Source organism: Zootoca vivipara, chromosome Z1 (assembly GCF_965207765.1).
Source record: "Zootoca vivipara chromosome Z1, rZooViv2.hap1.1, whole genome shotgun sequence".
NCBI classification, from domain to species: Eukaryota; Metazoa; Chordata; class Lepidosauria; order Squamata; family Lacertidae; genus Zootoca; species Zootoca vivipara.
The window spans coordinates 57,055,610-57,078,549 of record NC_142583.1 but is presented as its reverse complement, the minus strand read 5'-3'; the positions used below and the strand labels follow the sequence as shown (position 1 = coordinate 57,078,549).

Sequence of the window (22,940 nt, the reverse complement as noted above, 5' to 3'; positions counted from 1 at the left end):
CTATAGGAGAAGAAGTTTTCTATCATAAACTTGCAGATGCATGCAGATCTGTACCTTATGGCTTTGTATAATAAATATGACTTCAGTTGGCCTGACATGCCAATCTGAGGCTCTTGCCGAGTTCATGGAACAAGGAGGGTGAATCACTAAACTTCATTTTGGTGCTTGTTACAGAAATTCCATTGATATGTTAACACAAAGCTTTTATTATAAGCAACAGCTGAAGTTCAAAAGGATCAGATTTTCAAAAATGGGCAAGTTGGTTTATACAATTGTATTCTTCTAGGCACTATATTTTTTATTCCCCAGTGCTTTTACAGAGTTCAGACAACCAACAAGAACATCTCTCTAGAAGCCTTCGGTATCCAAACATACTACATATATGTTCTGTTAATAGGATTCTTGGTTGATCTTAGTGTTTGTGTCAGGGTGCAAGAGATATGGGTCTGAAACCATTTGTTTGACAGTTAGCTAGACTTGTAATGATCGCAGTTTCATCAAATAAAGCTAAAAAAGCATATGAATTGCCCGATCTCAATGATATTTTTTTGAAAAGGCCTCCGTTCTCTCCTGTCTTGTACTATAGTGCACATGGCTCAATATGTGAACATGTATTATTTCGAGTGATTGAATGGTCTTTCTGTCTGATAGGTTTTAATCAATTCCAGGCTTTTCCATGACATCATTGCTATACAGTACCAGATTTTTCTTGAAAATAAGAACAGCTGCGTGTACTTTTTAAATGCTTTATGTTACAAAGTGTAGCAGATTTCCTGCTCCATGCAAGTGACAGTGATGCAGCTTTCAGTGCAGCAAAATGATTAGGGCCAAGCGATGAGCCAGTAAGTTTTTAACTGGCCCTGTAAAAAAAAATTTAAAGGGGGGGGCTCACCATCAGGAATGCATCAGGGGCAAATGTGCTGGTTCTTTTGCTGCAATGAACAAAAGCCGATTATGTTTTTGAGCAACTAAGTCACATTGTGTTGGGTAAGGACAATACCGGAACCACTGGCAATCTTGGTAGGTTAAACTTCATTGAGTTTAACATGCAGCAGAACCTTTTGTGTAGTTTAAGGGTGCTTCCAGACTGTCACTGTTTGCAGGAGGGATTCAAGCACAAATCATAGCTTGTGCAATAAAAAGTGGGTTAAATAGCTATGCTGTTGTAGCACAAAAAATGTACTTAAAAAAGGAGAAGAAATGGACCCTCTTGCAGTAAGGGCAGTGATGGGGAAATGCATTGAAAAATATGGGATGGATGAATGATTAACAGAAGGAATGCAGGATGGATATTTATTGTTGTGTTGTCTTATAACTGCCCTGCAAAGAAATAAGAATGGATGTTCAATAAACAGGTCAGCTGGAAAAGCAGGGTGTGATATGTGCTATTTCTACTGCTTCGGTATTCCCCCCCCCTTGAATAAATGCTTTAAAAATTGTATAATCAGCTTATAAATTGCTTACTTAATAGACTCTAAAATTAGAAATGGAAGGGTTGCTAACAGTTGATGGTGCACTAAAGGTTTCTAGGTTCCCTTCTTATGGCTGTTAAAGCCTCTCCTCCTACCAGAGGGGGAGGAGTTGTGAGCGGGAGCCGGTTCCCGTGTTGGGAGGGGGGCGTATTCACCCCCCTGCATCAATTACCCCAGCTGCCATGCCACACCCTTCAGCCAGCCAATAGGGATGGCTTGGGGGTGGGGTTTAGCCGCATTCAAGCGACAGCTCCGTGCCCTCATTCTGCTTCCTGAAGTCGTCGGATCACTCACCCACCTTCCCTTTAGGTCATATGTATGCTTTTGTTTTGACCTTGCTATGGACTTTGGTTGGTTGCCTTGGTTGCCCGGGGGGGGCTGGTGGGAATTTTTATCCATTTGGCAAATTTGCAGCAGCCTCTTGGTTTTTCGCGTAACTTGTAGCAAATCGTCACAACTTTTCAGGTATTGGTGGTTAGGCATTGGAATATGTGACGTGTGTTGGAGGGCAGGTTGTGGCCATCACCTACCCGTCCCCTTGTTGGGTATTCCGTTAAAGGAATCCGGCAGTCATGGATCTGTTCGATGCCCTGCTGGTGGCTAGGGCCATGGCACGATCCCCGGTGACCATCAGGGGAAGCTTCCATTTGTATTTGCATCAACAAGCTCCTCCCACTGGTTGTTAACCTTCGGATGACTTCCCGCTGAGCAGGTTGGAGTCATGTATAGATTGTTTGATCCAATGCCTAAGCCAATACCACTCACATGCTGTAACCAATAAAGTTGTGGCCTTCTTTAGCCCATTAACATAAAATACATGTGTCCTTGTGTCTTATTTATCTCTAAGCGGGTGGCGGGTCCTCGACTCACAACAGACAACCCTCCAAATAGAGGACTGTCCTCTACAAAGCAGGACATGTGGCCACCCTATGCTGGTTCTAACTTGTGCATCAGGATTTTTCACATTCTAATTCTACCAGTTTGAATATTTGCTCATACCTAGTACAGACCTGTCTTTGCCTCTCCTCATATATATTTTATTCTTATCTTACTGCTCATAATTGGTTGGGAAAAGCAAACCATGAGCCCAGGTGTGCTGCTAAGCCAAATCATGACAGTAACAAACCTTGGTTATTACAGCTCATGGTTTGTGTAGAGATACGGTACAATGAGTCTGAGTTTCAATGTAATGGTATGCCAAGTATAGCAGGAGTGGAGGAGAAGTGAAGTAAGTATGATTTCAGTCTCATGCACCAGCATGCTGTATGTTCAACCTTTAAACCATAGTTAAGCTTTAGTGTATTTTTAAACGATGTACGGTATGTATCAGTCCAGTTGCCCTGATCATGAGCAAGATGGAGTCTGTGATTTTAGGAAGATTTCAAGCTGTGTTTTACTTTTATTTATTTTTTTCTGATGTTTTTATTCTTACAAGTTTGTTAGCCATTGTGAATCAGTTATTGTTAAAGTTGGGGTATATAGAATATAACCAATATGTTTCAAAATCAAAAGTTTGCAGATGGATTGGGGGGGGGGTTATTCTGCTCTTCTGATGTACTGACTACCAGCAGATTGCAAAAGGCTTGCTACAATTCTCATTCATGGTTTTAGAAATGTGCAATGAAACCGCTAAATGAAGTTCCAAAAGGTATTTGGAATAGGGTGGTAAAAGGAGTTTGGTGGGGTCTGCTATAACTAAAAAGAACAAAAGTTGTAGTGCTTCTAGGCAGAGATCCTAAATATTTTAGAGTCAAATATGGAAACTGTTCATAATGTTGCATAGTTTTACTACTACCGACCAACGGAAAAAAACAGTTTAATGAATTACTTTCTTGGAGTAGAGATTTTGCACAGGTTAAACTAGTTCTGGTCAAAAGGAAATCAGTTCTTGTGTATTTAGGGAGACAAAGGTAGTGTATGGAAACCATATGACTGCTGCAATTTAATTACTATATCATGGGCTTGGTCCTAGGAATTTCAGTGTATGAGTCCATTATTTTCAATTTAAGTCCATGGTCAAATGTCTCAAATATTTGACACACAACGACTGATTACCTGGACATCACTTCTCCTGAAATATGGAAAAGACCATTGCCATTTTAAAGCCTGTTCGGATAGTATATTTTGACCTTGCATCATGCGGCATATTAGCCTACGTAGTTGAATCAGGTGAATTTAGAGATGCTCAAGTAAAGATATGGGCAGTTATTTCAAGTATGTGATGTGTATGCTTTGCTGTCCCTGATCCCTTGACTTCTTGACCTCCTATCCATTAAGGGCAGACCTCCCCCATTGCTTGCTTCACCTTTCTACTGCCACTCAGATGTCCACCCTTTTTGCTCTTTGATTCCTTTCTCCTCAAAAGTACATGACAGTCCCATCTGTAAGACCTTAGAGAAGTTCTGCCTGATCAGCTTTAGATTTTCTTGACAGCACTTGAACTAATTCCCAACATTCTGATCCTGCCTCTTTGGCACTTAAAATGTTTCGTGAACATTCCATGACATCATTACACCTTAAGTAAGACCTAGAAAGTTCACAGGTGTCAAGCTGACAGGCAATGTTTAGTCTATATTTCACTTAATTATAGCTCTTCTTTTTAGTTGGATTGTATAATTTTATGACACTAAAAATGAAAACGGTAAGACATATTAACAAGAACAAAAAAACCCAGTTAGTATATAATCAGCAACTGATGGTTCTGATATCCTGGAATACAAAAAGAAGATGGAAAAGTGGATTGTGTCAGCCTGAGGCGCACCATAGTTTGTTCACATTGTGGGAAACCATGATTTTCTGTTATCTTTGTACTTTAGCAACAAGTTAACTGACTGCAACAGTAGAAATCCTGTTAAACAGCAGTGAGCAATAAAGATTTTGAAATCCGAAAGGTGGAAACAATAGTCGTGCAAGGCTTCATGCTTGGTGTGTTTTGTGTGTGTTTAGAGTGCTGGCACACAAGAAAACAGTAAGCTTATGAGTCTCTTCTCCACCTGTGACCTTTGCCCTGATCTGGGCCCAGGTCTCTTGAGGTAGAAGTGATTAGCTCCACTTCCCCTTGACAATTTATCTTCCTTTCCTATAGTGTATGTTTAATTAAAATGGCTGCAAATGTATGGTTCATTGGGGACTGCTACACAATGAAGTCTGGAAAGCATCGTTGCAGCATTTCCTTGGAAAATGGTAGCGTACTGAGCTTCTCCAGAGCTTCAAGAAATATATAATGTTTACTGATTCCACAGGTGTGCATATCTTTAGCAGCGGTGCATGCAGTGAAACATCTTGTGTCCTGTACTTCAGGGTACTTCGCTGAAAAAGCAGAGAGGAAAAAGTAATTGTTTCTGGAAAGAACATGTCCTGCAGACACCTATAGGCAAGGCAGATAGGGTTCCTCCACAAAACTAAAATATTGACACAGTGATGCTTTCAAACATTAAAAGGTAAAGGTAAAGGGACCCCTGACCATTAGGTCCAGTCGTGACCAACTCTGGGGTTGTGGCGCTCATCTCGTGTTATTGGCCGAGGGAGCCAGCGTACAGCTTCCGGGTCATGTGGCCAGCATAACAAAGCCGCTTCTGGCGAACCAGAGCAGCGCATGGAAAAGCCATTTACCTTCCTGCCAGAGTGGTACCTATTTATCTACTTGCACTTTGACGTGCTTTCAAACTGCTAGGTTGGCAGGAGCTGGGACCGAGCAACGGGAGCTCACCCCGTTGCAGGGATTCGAACCATCGACCTTCTGATCAGCAAGCCCTGTTAGAGAGCCTTAAATTCCATATCCACAAGGAGCCACAAGGCTCATGTAAGTGTGCCCTTACCTGTTTAAAAAGCCACAAAAATGGTAGCCTTGTGTCTGATTCTCTCTCTCTTCCCCATAATATCCATGCTGCTGTGTTCACACTTCACATTAAACCATAGCTCATATTAAATATGGTTTAATGCAAATGAGCAGTATGCTGGTGCACACTGCTCAAAGTCCATGCTTTGCTCCTGCTCACTACACAATGCTGGGAGCAGCAAACCAGAAGCTTTGGGTTGGTGTGTCATCTGAACCCGGCCTCATTATTTGTTTTCTTCAAAGAAACCATGAGCAATGAGCCTTGGCTACCACCAAACAAACCACAATATGGAGTTCTGATGGCACAGTCAATGTTTGTTTTGTTGCTCCCAGTGTGGCATGGTCCAGGAGCATTAGAGGAGCCAAGTGGGGGCTTTTGAGAAGTGGGGCACTACTATGCTGCTCATCTCCATGCGACCATAGTTATTTGTTAACTATTGTTTTAATGCAATGTGTGAACCCAGCGCATTGTGAGATTTCCTGTGCTTCCTCCATGTTGTTAGTTGTCTCTTCTAGGCTCTGTCAAACTTAGACTTAAACTCACATACAGTATTGAGTTTCATTAGATGTTACAGAGGAATGAATGATGGAAAGCTAGACATGGGGATGATGGTTCTGGCTATATCCCTACATCTTTTGCAACCTTTAGTTCTGCCGTACGTGACTTGTTTATTTCCTGTATTATAAAATTAGTGTGCAGATTACAGTTAGTTTACACATTTTTGTCGTTAATTACAGAGTGCAACTTGGGAAATGGAAAAGGTATTAACTTTGAAGGAAGACTAAGCCAACCATCTGCTATGCCATGACACCTATTTAATAGACACCAGCTTTTGTTTTAAGCACACAGTATTGTTTTAACAGAAGTGAAATCTTCTGGGTTTGTTCTTTCTAATAAATAATGATGGAAATATGACTTCAATTTTCTTTCTTTTTCATTTTAAGCTGTTTAGCAGAAAACAGCTTTTGCATTTATCTTTCCAAGTTCAGACTGCCTCAAGGCTCAGTAAACATTTGCCAAGGAGTCATAATAAGGAGCAATAATTAAATTATTTTGTCCATAAGGACTATTTTTTCCAAGGTCACTGTTGATATGCCCAGTCCCCACCTGCTGGATGGATGTTGGAAGGATGGTAAATAGTTTAAGATGTATTAATTCAGAACCTCACGACATTTGATCTTAGTGCTTTAAACATCTAGCAGTTGGGATTTCTTCCAAGTATTTTCCTATGTACCTTTTGGAGAGGGACCATAACTTAGTGCTAGAACACATGCTGTGCATGCTGGACATCCCAGGTTCAGTCCCCAGCATCTCTAATCTAAAGGATCTTGAGTAGCAGGCAATGAGACTTTCTCTTTGAGACCCTGGAAAGCCGCTGCCAGACAGAGTAGGTGATACTGGGCTTAGAAGGGCAAGCAATATGATAGGGTCTATAGCAGCTTCCTATGTTCCTCCCATACAGAGCACCATGCAGTCTAGGGGCTCATCCACACTTCTGTTTGTCCCATGCCTAGAAAGCATGGACCCAATAAGTTTTCTGCTTGACCCACATTTTCCAGGGATGCATCCAAGTGGTTTCTCCCTTGCCCCTCCTCCTTCCCTGGGGAAAACCAGTTCTTTAGCTCTAAATGGCAGTCCATGGAAAACCCAATTACCGTTTGCTTCACTTGAGCACTAAAGAGCAGTTTTCCCCAGGGGAAATCAGCAGGACAAGAGGAAGTGTGGATAAACCCTAGATTTTTCGAAGGGAAAGCCCTGGGTTAAACAAAGCTCCATTCATTCTGGAATGGGAGATTCAAGAGCTGCACAAATGCAGTTTTTAAACCCTTAAAGAACCCAGATTCTCCCTCTAGGAGCTCTATAAATTTAAGAGGGAGATATCAAGCCATCCTGAGCATTTCACCATGGAACTGCTGGATTCACTGCTGTGTCCCAGCAGCAGGAAAGCTGTTGTAAGTATAAGACTAGACTTATGGCTTGGTAGCTACTGTATTATTCAACTCATATTCATGTGGTAATCTCCCTGCTCTCTGGGATAGCTTTGAACCCTAAATAATTGGACTATGAGCAAGTGAACAGTTGTAGAGCAGGATTAGTAGGGAAAGGGGAAAGCTTGACAAGCCAAATGTGGCCTCCAATATCCATGTTGTTGATCCTTTGTTCTGGTGTTCTTGTTTGAAGAACATGGAATGCTGAATCCAGGTCTGGGCACCACTTTTTAAGGTGGACATGGGCAAACTAGAGAGGGGCAGGATAGTAAACTGTCTAGGAGCCAAGTATTATGAGGAATACTTGAAAGAACTGGGCATGTTTATTTGAGTGAAGTAAAGATTTAAAGGCAGACGTAATAGCTGTCAGTAGAAGACAGAGCAGACTTGTCCCCTCTATTGTTCCTGAGTGCATGACTAGAATCAACAAGGAGAAATAAGAAGGAAACAGATTTTGGCTAAATGTTAGGAGGAGCTTCCTAGGTAGGAGCCTATTTCACACACAGTGGAACAACCTAACTCAGAAGGTGGTAGGTTCTATTTCACACTAGACATATTTTAGCAGTGGCTGCATAGCCCTCTGCCAGGGGTGTTATTGCAAAAGTCATGCCTGTTCCTTTCCAAGTATAAAATTCTATGATCCTGCTTTGTAAAGCCTCTTTCATCTTGCTATTTACAAGCATTCATGTCCACTGACTTCCCAACTATATTTTCATCTTCAAACGGGTTTGTCCAACCTGGTCTTTCTAAGGTGAAGTCTCAGAAGCTGCATTCTTTTTACAGTTTGGAATGTTTGTCTTTGCTCCTTCTCTTTTCTAAATGAGAAGCATCTCTCTTTGTTTCTTTTCAAAGGAATTCAAAAGTAACCTTTTCTCACCTTTTATCAAATCTGTGGGAGGAATTGCACCCACACACCACTTTATCTTTGCCTTCTCATGACTTCCACCTTTATTTTTCTTTATAAAAATCTTATTCAGTACATAAAAGACTTTCTTGCATGCATGTGCATGACCTAATTACTCAACGTTTGGCAAGTTTCAGCTGACTGATGTGTCTCAGGGGCTCTGAAACCTGTGTCTCTGATGTTTGATCTCTGATAGATCTTTTCCACTTTATGTTGCACTTGTCAAGAGTTAAATGTGCATGTGTGATCTGCATAGATCTCCACCCATTAAGACAACACTAGTATTGTTTCCATGGTAATTTATATTAGAATTACAAATATCAGAACTCAGGCACAGATCCCTTAAATGAAGATTGTCTTGTAAAAGCATGTCTTGTGTATATATTTCTTGGTGGTGAGCTTTAAAACTTGGCAAAACTTGAATTGCAATGAGAAGGCAGCAAAGAAAACCGAATTATATCTGTTCAAGAACATTGCTGCTCTTTAGTGGGTTAACCTGGATTCTGGGTCTTAATTAGTACCTTATTTCAGTCTTGCAAATGAGTACAACTTTTACTGCCTGGCTGGCAATATGTGCCTAGAAAGAATTTGATGCTAACTGAAATGTTTAGTCTGCTTTTAAGTGATGTGCATTCATAGCATATCATTGTTTCTTTTTCCTCCCTGCCCTCAGCTATGAGTCCGGTGACTTCGCGACAAAATTATGTAGCTAGGAGAGCAAGCAGGCAGGCATGCAACTGTTGGTGGGCATCAAATCTCTAATAAAATGAACTACCTGAGTGAATTATGGTGCTGGAGGTGCTGGAGGAGACTCTTGAGAGTCCCATGGACTGCTAGAAGATCAAACCTATCCATTCTTAAGGAAATCAGCCCTGAGTGCTCCCTGGAAGGACAGATCGTGAAGCTGAGGCTCCAATACTTTGGCCACCTCATGAGAAGAGAAGAATCCTTGGAAAAGACCCTGATGTTGGGAAAGATTGAGGGCACTAGGAGAAGGGGACGACAGAGGACAAGATGGTTGGACAAGATGGTTGGACAAGATGGTTGGACAAGATGGTTGGACAGTGTTCTCGAAGCTACGAACATGAGTTTGACCAAACTGCGGGAGGCAGTGCAAGACAGGAGTGCCTGGCGTGCTATGGTCCATGGGGTCACGAAGAGTCGGACACGACTAAACGACTAAACAACAACAACAACAACACCTGAGTGAGGCTTTGAGTGAAATTGCATCTCTCTCTCTCAAGCACATGAATACATGTGTGTGTGTGTGTGTGTGTGTGTGTGCGCACACACACACACACACACACAAACACTTAACTGGTGATTTGTTGTTGTTTAGTCGTTTAGTCGTGTCCGACTCTTCGTGACCCCATGGACCATAGCACGCCAGGCACTCCTGTCTTGCACTGCCTCCCGCAGTTTGGTCAACTGGTGATTACCAGATTAAAATAGAGGGTCAATGAAGTGGATCTTGTGTATAATCAATGTTCTGATGCCACTTTGCTCCAAAATTCATAATTACCATTCCCAATGGACACCATAACTGCCCTGCTATGGGGAAATGGCAGGCACATTTAGCTTGTGACTTTCCTAAACCACTCTACCGCCATTGACTATTATTTCACAGAGGATGCTGGTTGCTGTCACATCACATTAAAGAAGGTCATGGAAGGTCTTATGAAAGTCAGTGGGAAAACACAAAACAAGCTTTGCTGTATGCTCCTTGGCCAACCTAACTCAACAACTGGAAAGATACTTGCAGTACTTGTGTTAGATTGGCATAACATCTATTTCAGCCTGGAAGGACGATTTGCTAAGGCAGTGATGGTAGTTAATCATAGAAGCCACAAGCATGCTTCGCCAACAGCAGCACTAATTATTTCCCACTGTGGTGATTTCTGATGTGTGAATCCATTTAAGAATCTGGCAGCTTTATTGGTGCAGCCCAACTAGGCTAATTCCTGCCAACATAGATGTTGGACTTCGATAAATCTTGAATGTTCTGAGAAGGATGAAAGACTTCTGGGTTGTATCCACTGCTGCTGTTCTGCTCACACAACGGCATTCTGCTTGCGCAACAGAACTTTCTTTCCTCTCCAGCCCTCCTTCAAGACCTTCAGAATCTGCTCCAGAGCATTGCGGAACTCTCTGGGGCAGATGGGGGGGGCATGTGTGTGGGGAGAAAGAGAAGTTCTTTAGCAGCTCATGCAGCATTGGATACAACCCTCTATATGTGCAATCAGTAATCATGGAACCACTTCAACATGCTGTTCTTTCAAATATTGCAAATATTAGATGTCTTATATTTCATTGCTGAAATATGATCTAAGTACTGGTAGCACTCTTGTCTTTTTTTATTCAGCATTTGTTAATTTTGCAAGGATGAAGAGGTGAACTGAAAACTCCCAAGCTCAAGAGTTTCCTAGGTTTCCTCAGAAGTTACACTGTACTGACGCTATGGCTAAAAAAGCCCCATGTATTTATTAAGTGTTCAGTCAATAGTTTTGCAGCTAATAATGAATAAGCACCTACAATGATCTGTCAACAGTAGAAGTCTTTTGGAGTCATGTATTATCTTCCTGTCTAGTCCCAGAACCCTAAAGTATTTATTATGTGAAAACAAAGACTCTTAGAGTCAAAGGTAAGCAACTTGGTGCTTAAATAGCAACAGCATGCTCATAAAATGGGAAGGCAGAAAACAGTTAATAATAGTCCTTCAACAGGCTATACTGCATACTGAGATTTACTTGCACCCTTTACCCCTGTAATCCCTTTTTGCTGAATGCCACAGTTCCCAATGGCCTTGCTCATAAAGAGTAAACTCACACATTACCTATATTTTTCATGCCCTCATTAGTTTGTGAGGAATGTAACACTACTGCACGATCATTTTGTCTAAACAAAGAGCCCAGGGTTTCAGACCCATGGTGTTGAGAGCAGTTTTGGACGTTAAAGATATGCATGGATACAGGAAGTGCGACTCATTTGCACTTCCTGCATTTGCACCTATCATTAATGTCCGAAGTTGCTTGGAGTGTAGTGTTTATTATGTTGCGTACTACCAGAAGAGTTTAGGGTTTGGTGCCCCTAATTTATGTTGGCTTTTAATTTGTGGTATTTTTAAAATATTAGCTTGGGGAGGGGGATACTTCCTAAGGCCCATACATAGTACTCTAAGTGTAGTCACAGCATAAATTTGTATAATAACATTATGATGTTGTCAGTTTTAATTTCGAACCCTTTCCTAATGATCTTTAACACAGAACTTTTAACAGCTGCTGCACACAAGCTCAACATTTTAACTGAGGTATTCACTAAGACCCCAAGATCACTTTCCTGGTAGTCGCTGCTAGTTCAGACCCCATAATGGTGTGAGTGAAGTTAGGATTTCAGTATGCATTGCTGTACAATTGCTTATACTGAATCACATTTGCTATTTAAATGTCGCTTTTTTGCTTGGCTGTAGTCAAGATTAAGTTTTGAGCACATGTAGCTTCCAGTAATTCAGATGCCATAACTGTAAATCATGCATGATTTGTGTGTGTGTGTGTGTGTGTGTGTGTGTGTGTGTGTGTGTGTGTGTTGGGTTTTTCTGAGGGCTGGCTGATCAGAACAGTTTTGAGTGCTTCTGCTTGGGTATGTGAACATTCAATTCCACAATTGGACTGGGTTGATCTTCAGGACAATGATAATTGAATGTTTGAATTCCAACCCTGACCATACAGAATAGGCTACATTGTAACTATAACTGAATAAGCAAAATAATTACAGATATTGTCAACTAACAACATGTGGTCCTGGGATGATGGAAGGTAGACAAACTCTCTGACAGCCAATAATTGAGGGAAACTTTTAGTTTATTTGCTAGTCATGATTCAGTATTATATTGTTCATAGAACGCATGTAATTTATAGTTAACAGTTTTGAGCCTATTATTCCATCTCTTTAAGACGGCCTTTGCCAATCTGGTTTGAATTGCAACTCCCAGCACCCTCAGCCAGCACAAATGATGGGTGTTGTAGTCCAAAACATCTGGATGGTACCAGATTGGTGAAGGATGCTTTAAGGCAGGCATGGCCAAACTTGGCCCTCCAGCTGTTTTTGGACTACAACTCCCATCATCCCTAGCTAACAGGACCAGTGATCAGGGATGATGGGAATTGTAGTCCCAAAACAGCTGGAGGGCCAAGTTTGGCCATGCCTGCTTTAAGAGAAGGCATACAGATAAGAACAGAAGAATAGTCTGCTGGAACAGGCCTCTGGGCCATCTAGTCTAGCGACCTATTCTCACAGTGGCCACCCAGATTCATGTCAGAAACCCACAAGCAGGACCTGACCACAATAGTAGCCTGTCCTCCACTCCCATGGTTGCCTGCAGCTGGTAGTCAGAAGCATTATTCGCTACGAGCATGAAGGCAGAGCATGCCCAGCATAAGACCCCTGGCTTCCAGAATGCTACTGGCCCTGTTGCTGGGGCAACACAGCCAACAGAGAGCTGAGTACATTGATAAAAGAGGAAGCAGAAGCCATTCAAAGAAGATGAGAGCACCTATGAGAAAGAGGCTGAGAACTAGCAGCTTTCAGATGAAGCGATCAGCCAGGAGCAGCTTGGAATTTATGCCTTGATCCTTTAACAATAATATTGTAGTTACTGATTGAAAAAGTAGAAATAATTGCCTGATGCTACTTCCTCTACATCTTACTTTTGGTTACTGTAGTTTGTTGAGGTGAAGTTACTTTAATATGTTATAGAAAGACTCCCATAAAGTTTATGAATATCACTTTGATATTACAACAACACTTTTTACATCGTAGTTTAGCAAAAAAAATACTTAACCTCTACTGATTCATTCCCGTTGAAGTTTGGTGGAACCAGACAAACTTCATTGTAAAGGGTTTTTACAAGTGTACTTACCTTGCCCAAAACAACAGGATCTCAAGTGCATGACACAAATGCTTTTCCATGTGATCTACCGCTTATAGAGTGTCCAGCATGCACAGCATGTGTTCTAACACTCAGTTATGGTGCCTCTCCAAAAGGTACATAGGAAAATACTATGTAGCTGTGATTCCTGGTTCATATGTAGCTTGTTGCCCATTTAATGTTACTTTAGTGTTGTGAATGCAGGCAGTATCATAACCAGTAAAAAAAGTTGCTTTTAACTAAACCTGATATGTGTGATGTTAAGCCCTAAATAGCCTTGGCCCAGTATACCTGAAGGGGCATCTCCACCACCATCGTTCATCCTGGACACTGAGGTCCAGTGCTGAGGGCCTTCTGATGGTTCCCTCATTGCGAGAAGTGAGGTTACAGGGAACCAGGCAGAGGCCCTTCTCAGTAGTGGCGCCCGCCCTGTTGAACGCTTTCCCATCAGATGTCAAGGAAATAAACAACTACCTGACTTTTAGAAAACATCGGAAGGCAGCCCTGTTTAGGGAAGTTTTTAATGTTTGATGTATTTATATTTATCTTGTTTTTAATATTCTATTGGGAGCTGCCCAGAGTGGCTGGGAAAACCCAGATGGGTGGGGTATAAATAATAATAATAATTATTATTATTATTAAAAATGTACATTTTTAGTCTTACAGTTGCTTTCCAGTGGAGCCATTGAGTAGTATTCATAGATGAATTTGATAATTCATAAATAATGTAATTATTGGAATTCGTTAGAAGATTGCCAATTACTACTATAAACCACTAACGAGCTAATTGCAATGCAAAAGTAAACAGAAATGTTGCCAATGCTGGCTTCAGTGAAAGCAAGGCCTACTTAGGATGTTATTTTTGGCAGTGGAGAAACACTGTTCACAGTTTAAAAAATTCTATTAGAAGCATTTTCCTATCCCATCCCTAATCTCGGCCAGGGATTGCCAACATTATACTGCCCTGATGTTGTTGGATTCCAGATGTCATCAGTCTGAGCCAACATGGCCAATGGTCAGAGATGATGTGAGTTGTAGCACAGTATCACCTGGAGGCCCATGGGTTCCCTTCCCCAGTGTGAATTGACCCAAATAATTCCCTCTGAATGCAGGAGATGCATGTTTTAGATACAAAAGGTCCCAGGTTCCATCCTTGGCATCTCCAGTTAAAAAAACGATCGGCTAGGAGGTGAAAGAGATCTCTGTCAGACGCTGCAGGATCTCTGCCAAGAAGAACTGAAAGTACTAGGCAGGATGAAACAAGTACAAGACAGCTTCAATACACTGACCCCTGAATCCTTTCCTGCACAGGGAGAAATAGGGGATGCATATGTCTTGCAGTTTCAGAGTAACTTCAAGATGTTTCCCTCAGTCTGACCACATCATGGAACAAATGGAGGCCAAATGGAACAAATGATGGAACAAATAGAGGCATTCCTAAATTGCAAGGGGTTATGGCCCTTACAGCCCCTTCCAACTCTACAAATCTGTGATTCTGTGAAGCCAGGTCACTGCGCAAAAAAACCATGTAGATTTGCAGGACAGGTTCATGTGATGGTAATGGAAATGACTAGAAGCGCTGGGCCAGACTGACAGGTTTCAATCATATACACCAACAAGGTGCCTTCTAGATGTTTGGGTCTACAACTCCCATCATGCTTGTTCATTGGCCTCACGGGTTGGGGATCATGGGAGTTATAGTGAACAACTTCTGGAGGGTGCAATCCCTGATATGCATGCTTAACCTGGGATTAAATCCCACTGAATGAATCTGTCAGTTTTCCAAATTCAATGTGCATTTTTGTCTGTCTTGTTACACAGTTAGCACTTGCTATTAACCGGTCTTCCGTAGCTCTAAACGCTTTGGGTTTCTGTGGCTGATATTCTTAAATATGGTTGCACTGGATTTGTTACCAAGTCTATTATATTCTCTGCCATTGTGTCTTGCTGCCATTCAGAAAGTCTGCATGCTCTTTAAAACACTTAGGAAGCACATTTTTCCTCTTTAAGAAGCTGCTTTTAAAGAATGCTCTTCCAGAAATTTTTTGACATCCATATTACACAGTAATTAAATTTAATGATCCTAATTGAATAATATTTAGATATGTAAAGCCATAAAGGGGGTTGGAGATCAGGCAATTTCGCCAAAACAAAGGTAGTTGTTCCCTCCTCCTTTTCCCCCTTCCTCCTTCCTCCGGCTTTTCCACCTGCTTGGAGAAAGCTCTGTTTCTTCAGACAAGCCTCATAATTACCCTTCTGTGCCTGATCCGAGCCTCCAGGAAAGGCCCACAGCATCTGTAAAGCTGGCAGCAAAATGGTATTTCCAGGCAGGCAAAGAGCTGCAGGGTAGGAGCCAATTCATGGCTTTGTCTGAGCAGCTGAGGACTCCAGCCCAGTAATACCATGGTGTACAGTAACACAGACCTGTGCCATGAGCAAGTAAAGGAGCAGTCAAGTGTCGGGGCCAATATTTATAGACCACTACGTAGCAATTCTAGAAAGTGGGAGAGAGAGAGAGAGAGAGAGAGAGAGAGAGAGAGAGAGAGAGAGAGAGAGAGAGAGAGACATATGCAGAAGGGAAATAAGAGTAAGCATGGGCTGAAAGGAAGCTTGGATTTGCAGCAGAGTTTTGCATTTCTCTTTTAATTAATTTTATTTACAAATGCAAACATCTAAAGTGCTGTTGTTTTCACTTACCAGGTTTAAACTGCTTTTCAATGGTGAATCTTAGAAGTCTTGTTCCAATGACGAAGGAGAATTCTGGGGCAAAGGAAGGATTCTAAAGGTATGTAACTGCTCTTTCAGTTTCACCTTTCACATCGCCCTTGCTGCATGCTGTGCCCTTTTGAGAGCTGTGCAGCAATAAGCAGAAGCCCTGTGGTCAGTGGCTACCACTGTCCGTTGAGTTACGACTGTTGTTGTGAGTGTGGCTGCCTTTGCAAATAAATCATATGAAGGTGGAGGAACCTTAGTCGTGTGCTCATCAAGGCACTTGAAAAGAGGACATGACTCCATATCATGAGTAAAAGCACTCATCTTTTAAAAACACACATTTACTTATGTGTAATTTGCAATTTTCTGCTTTCAAGTATCCATCTTGACAAGTCATTTACCTGAATATGTGTGGGTGCACCTGCAAGTAGTTTATATACATCTTCTAACACCTCTTTTAAACAGTCTAGAGTTAAATTAAAAAAAAGAGAGCAAAGGGTTGGAGTCAATGTCTGCATGCTTGTAGTGTTCAGACTATATGTATTGGTGGCCTCTTTGCTCCATAATGTATGTGCTGCGTAGCTCTGATTTCTAATGCCAATGTGACACAGGTAAGGTACGGCGCTAAACCTTTATCTATCCACAGTATTCTCACCAGGTACTTTTCTTCCCAGCCAAACTCCAGTAAATTCACAGTAGGTAGAAACATGTCAGTGAAAGATCTTCAAAGAAGTAAGTGATGGATGCAAGTCACAAGGAGGGTTCTGGTTCTCCTTTTCTTTTAAAGTTCAAACACATACCTCCCCATTTTCATACATGAGTGGGGTGAAGCCAGGTTTAAACAAATGAGTCTGCTTTTGCCATGTGTGGTTTCTACTGTCTCGTGTTGTCTGTCAAGCCTGCTTGTACAATTTGACACTGCAGGAGTGGGAGAATAGCCGATAGCAAGGGTCTTTGCAAGACATAAAACGTGTTTTTTTTCCAGGATTATGCAATGAATATACATTTCTAGGCTAATAGAAGGAAATTAAATTTCATATACAGTATAGTGCAATGTGTACTTATAACCTTTGGAATCTGTTTACCATGCATGCAGTTTCTATGTACATTATTCGGGGTATACATTAGAAAAACCCAGAAAGAAATAATAGTTGGAAAAGGGTGTGTGTGTGATTGTTTTAAAGTCCTTTCCTTCCAACAACAGCATGCATAAGTATAGAAAATGCTCTCTTAAGGAATAATATACTTTTGAGAAATTTATCTTCAGTTTCCATTTGTCACAGCGCATATTTGTTTCTTTAAGGAGGAGAAGCAGAAGTGATTTGAACTTGTTGTTTTCATGGTTCTGCTATATGTAGCCAAAGGGAAGCTTGTGCATCTTCCCTGTTAGAAATGTGCATCATGTCCAGTTTCAGGCAACATGGTTCCCGCATCTGAAAGGTGGTGCTGTGTAGTGACTGAAGAGGGTGAGCTACAAAACCACTCTTTCAAATCTCACATAGAAGTGATAAACTTAGGACCAAATGTTAGCTAGCTTTAACACCACTGCTGGGAGGGAAAAGTAAAAGCCCCTCTCCACGTTCGCTCTGTTCCAGTTACTGATCACATCCACCCACACTCGCTGGCTGATGCAATTTGCACTTAAATAAAGCAAAACCCGTGCATGCTAAATGTAGACATCATTTATAGTATGGCCCTTGGTAGGTCACCTCGGGCAAGCTATGATTGATAAACCAAAGCTGGACTTGGACAGTTCAAACAGAAAATGCTTGCAGTGTAAAGTGGGAATAGGTTGGGGGTTATTCACTCAGGACAGGGAAATGTCTACCATATTTTGTTGGGAGAAGAGCTTCAGCAAGTTTGGCATCAAGTGATTGTGAACAGAGCTTACAGTGACTGTACCTAGTAAAAGCAGGATTGATGAATGCAACTCAGTTATTGATAAATTATTGCAATTTGTTTACATTTTCCTAAGTTTATGCATGCAGAATGATGTTGGGTCTCGCAATATTGAGCGCATTGTGGATATCCTATAATTAGAGGGCTTCTCTCGTTTCGTTTTGCTATGCTTAAATTATAGAATGTTTTTGTGACTGTATGCATACTAGAAATGAGAGCTGCATTTCTTGTGTTTATTTTGTTTGATTGTTTCGTTGTTCCGATATTGATTGATATTAGGAGTGTGATTGATGCGCACACGCAAATGCATATTCACATACATACGGTATGTTGTTGACAATACCAAATACACAAAATAAATTATTCCATACCATGCCAGTTGTAGATTATAATCTGTGCAGTTTAAAGTGAGCTGATATGTGGGTTGGAGAAGAGAACAACAAAATGTTCACCCTGGATCATTGGCCGGAGTGAGGGGGTGATAACTAGTTAGTTTGGTCTGATAAGAAAGATTCCATGTAGTGAAGGCTATTTTTATCTGTAAATTGAGATTTAAGAAACCTCAAACCAGACTGTTCAAATGGTGCTACTTCTGTTGTCACTGTGCATAGCTCTAAGGCTGGAGCTGGTAAGTATGCCTTTCCTGAATTTTGTGCCTGTCATTTGCTCTGCATGCAAGTATTGCTTTGTTTTGAGGAATGAAGGGAGATTAAATATTTCTTTTCTAAGGGTCTGTAAGGCTGCATTCACATGGCAATTTATTCCGTTTTCATGACTTTCCCCTAGCTGTTAAGCCAGGCATTATATTTGAGCTTTAATGTGACACAAAAGCCACCTCTGTTCGCTTTTGAAATACTGTCCAATCTGTTTGCTTCTCAAGGTGCAGCATAGGTGAGTGAGGAAGGAGCGGGATTTTTATGTTCTTCAGGTGTTCAGTTCACACAGGCAACCAGGAAGACAGAATTGGCAGGGCAGCTTTTCTTGTTTAAAGTGTGAGTACCCTGGTGAGACTAGGGCTTTGGCTTGTTTATGATAAATCACCCCTTGAGAATAGCCTTCTATCTCAGCAGGGGTCTAGCTATACTAATTTTTCTATATCCTTCATGGTCCAGATCATGTTACTATAAGACCATATGTCAGCATAGCCTTTGCTTGGTGCCAGAGCACTGAGGCAGGACCTTTTGTTGAAAACTGAAATAATCCAGCGAATTGCCGCTATTTATTATTGCATATGACCCTACTCCCTGAAGTCTAAAGTGTAAAGTATGACTTTTAATTAACAAGCACATTGTCCCTGTGCCTCGACTTGGAAAATTGCATATCAGCATCCATAATGGTTAGCTGGCTATGCCTACCTTCCCAGCGATTATATAATGCCCTTAGCCTTCTCAGCTGTCATTTTTGGGGTTTTTTTCTAAACTGCATTGCTAATTAACAAGCTATGACAAACGACCAAATATAGTTGTGTGCTGTTCATACAAGAAATACCTGTATTCCATTTTGTGCCTTCCTATCTCAGTCACTTGCATGGCTATTGACATTTACTAATCTTTTGAAATGTGATTTACATGTTTATTGTCGGCACTCTGCTGGTAAATCAAGTTTGGCAAGTCAAGTGGTAGGCTGGAGGAAGCAGAGCGACCTGGGACACAGAGTTCTGCTAAAACCTTTTGAAGGCTATTGAATCTCTACCCCCAGCCTGCCCCCAGATTTATAATGAATCTCATTACAAAGTGAGCGGCCTGGTTAGCTATTAATGGGAAGCCTTTGAGGAATTGCAAGCTCCTTCTTTGGATCCAGGTTGTGAAATACAGTAGCTAAAGGAATAGCTAAATGAAGAATGGAAAGGGTGGTATGAGTGGGGAGGGAGAAGACGTAGAAACAAGTATGGGTCTTAAAGGAAGAGTTGCTGCCATTTTCCACATTGTTAATTAAAATTTAGGGAGATAGTGCTAATGGAGTTATTTTTCTATTCTGACAAGGTTTCTGAAAATAGTGGGCTGTTGTTATATTAGATAATACTGAGGGTTTTTTTTAGATGGGGTAATGTTGGATTTGATGAACTTCTAAGCAGGCAGATCCACTGGTTCCCCCAGACACTGCTGGTTATTTCATGCCACAAAAGGGGCATGCAAGAAACAGGCCAATGTGCACCATGTTGGAAATACCTTTGGGTTAAGCCACCTGGAGCCTATCTGTTCTGCAGGGACATTTTGTGTGGCATTTCCTTTTCATCTCATCGGAGCCTCCTTTCATCTCAACCATGTAGAGTTAAACATCTGTCAGTGATGACAGATGGGGGGATCTTTCCAAGGGCAGCCTATTAGTCTAGAATCCCTTTGAGTCTTCCTTGCTTTAAAAATAATATTCCCAGATGGGGGGAATCTCACGGCAGGGCAGTTTCAGACAAATGTGTGCTCTCCTAAGCCCACATTCCCAGCATATTTGCACTTCTGTCTCAGTGGCGTCTATGTTGGCTTGGTCATGTCTACAGGATGGAAGATGGCAGGATCCCCAAGGACGTACTTACGGGGGGCTGGCTTCAGGCACCAGACCCATTGGCAGACCAATATTGCATTGCATAGATGTCCAAAAGTAACATGAAGGCTGGCAGCATCAACCATTGCAGACAACCACGGTGCCTGGAGACAGATAGTCAGGTCATGTATCCATTGCAGTGACCAGAGGAGGAATGACTGCTGGGAGGAGTGCAGAGACGCCGTGGTGCATCTGCAACAGCACAACCACATGCTTTCATCTGCCCCTGCTGCAACAAAACATGTCTCTCCTGTATCAGTCCCTACAGCTGCAGCAGGCACTGCAACCTTCCAACAGGTTGACTTAACCACCAAGGGCACACTCCTCCATTGTCTCCCAAAACAGACAGATGCCAACAACAACAGATAGGTGTGAGCAGCAACTCCACAAAATGTAGATTAATTTTCAATGTCATTTAATTAATTTAATTCTATTATATTTCATTTGTACCCCACCTTTCCTCCAGGAACCTCAAGGCTCCTCTGCTCCCCACTTCCTGCTCCCCATTTCCTTCCTCCTAACTATCGTAACTGGCCCATAGTTACCTAATGAGCCTCCTGTTTCTGTAGGGATTTGAACCCAGGTCTCAGCTTCTAGGCCAAACCACTGTGCATTAAGGCCCACTGGTGCTTGGTGGCAGAGAGACAGAGCATCGATTTTCAGGGCCCAGTGTTCATCCATCAAAATTATCTTGGGAGACAGGAATGGGAAAGACCGCTCCCTCTGGGCCCTTGGGGAGCTTTCCTGTCAGTTAGATGGATGAATGGTCAGTCTAGATAGATGAATAGGCTGACTCAGTACAAGGCAGTCTCTTATATCCAGTCTGGTCATGGGTGGGTGGGTGGAGGGCTAGAATTCATGACTGGCTCCAAATGTGCTCTGTTTTTGGTTTTTAAATCCTCTTCTGCCTCCTAGCCAACCAGTGGGCCATCCTGGTGGCTTAACAAATCAATACCAGTGCGAAAGCAAAATGCCATCCCCAAGAGAATGCTGCCTTTGCTGTTTACACAAGTCCAGCTCAAGCGTTTCTATGTAAGACCTCTAGCACCCTGAGCATATAGACTTCAACAGTGATCCACAAAGCTTCTTTGTGAGCCTACATGGGCTTTCATGAGTGTTGTGGTTCCTCTTACTTCACCTCTGAACAGGGGCTTCCCAAGCTGCGCTGCAAGATCATTTAGTTTTAAGAGCAGTGTGTCATGCGGCCAAGTGGGTATGTCGTTGGGGTTTCAACTCAGGGATGTGCTTGTGGGTCTTCTTGCAGGCCCCTCTATTTTGCTGTTTTACTCTGTCTTGCATTTTGCTTCTGCTGCTTTGCAAATGAGATTTTGATGGAGATTGAATATGCTTTGGATTGTAGGCTAATTTTAAAACCAAAATAATTTTTTGACTTGGTGACATTTCTCTGACCCTCCTGAAAACAAAAATACGATTAAGCAAAGTGTATACATTTATTTGAGGCTTAAACAAATTCTGCATACTCCCTCTTGTGGCTAGAATTAGAAAAGGAAACTACCGGTATGTCTTTTTATTTTTGTAGACCCAGGAGTAAAAAAATAAATAAAATAAAATTGAAAGCGGCAGTTTTTCTACGCCCCTTGGCCTTTTTTTCATTGTGGATATGCTAGTCATTATAGGAATCTTGACAAATAAAAATACTTTTGGGGGGGTGAGCAGGAGACACATTGCCAGGCCACTTGTATCTTGTGCTTGTAATAACCTACATAAAAATAATTCCTAATTACATATTCAAGCAGGGTAGCTCTGTTCGTCTGTTGCAGCAAAAGCAACACTGTGTTTTGTGGCATGATAAAGGCTTAACACATTTATGATGGCACAAGCTTTGTGGACTAGAATAAAGTAAACTGTAGATTGCAAAAATGTTGTAGCATAATAAATTTGTTAGTTTTTAAGGTGCTGCATAACGCTATATCCTTAACAGATAAAAGCAACCTTAGATCAGACGAACATTTTTTAGGGTCTTAACTTTTTTTTTAAAAAAAACAACTCTTATTTTTATTCATTTATTTTTGGAGGAGTACAGGGGAAAAATATTTTCATGCCCATCTTCTCCAAAGGTTTGAGAGAAATTGCCGTATCAAAAATCTAAAAATAAGCCTTAAGGCATATAATGCATGGGTTAATAAGATTAAACTTCATCCCAAATTAATGTTCAGAGAATAATTAGGTGCTTGGATTAGGTGCAAATTTATGACAAAAGATTAACAAATGGGTCCCCAAATTCCTGTTTGGGTTAAAAGTGGGTCTTTGGTCTGAAAAGGTTGAAACACCTGCTGTAACATGGTTAACATAGCTTTGGAGATGGCCTGATTCCTTTGGAAATGGCATGATTCCCTGAGTATAGTGTATTGTTAGTGAGGATTTTTACTCTAGTTGGTTTTGTGGCAAGTGTATCAGGGTTTTCTTTTGTCAGAGCCAAACATCTTTCAGTGTTCTCCTATGTCAGCCTTGCGTCTCTAGAGTCTAGACAGAGATCATGTCATTGTGATCAGGCAGGGGTTAAGTATAGAAGGGCTGTCACATCTCAATCCATCCAGTGCATTGCCCTGAACTTTTAGTCAAAGTTGACCGTTCTGGGTTTTGTTTTGTTTTTTCAAAATAAATGTTAATAGCTGTTGCCTCCCACAATTGGTTCCAGAAGTC

At 41.5% G+C, this 22,940-nt stretch overlaps 1 protein-coding gene across 2 annotated transcripts in view; it reads left to right on the top strand.

Moving 5' to 3' along the window:
- Positions 1-22,940, top strand: part of BMPR1B (bone morphogenetic protein receptor type 1B) — a 213,555-nt gene that overhangs the window by 74,996 nt on the left and 115,619 nt on the right. For both annotated transcript variants that reach the window (XM_035112925.3, XM_088660495.1), the window contains one exon: positions 15,828-15,912. The gene's annotated coding sequence lies outside the window, so the exon portion shown is untranslated. The remainder of the gene's footprint in view (positions 1-15,827; positions 15,913-22,940) is intronic.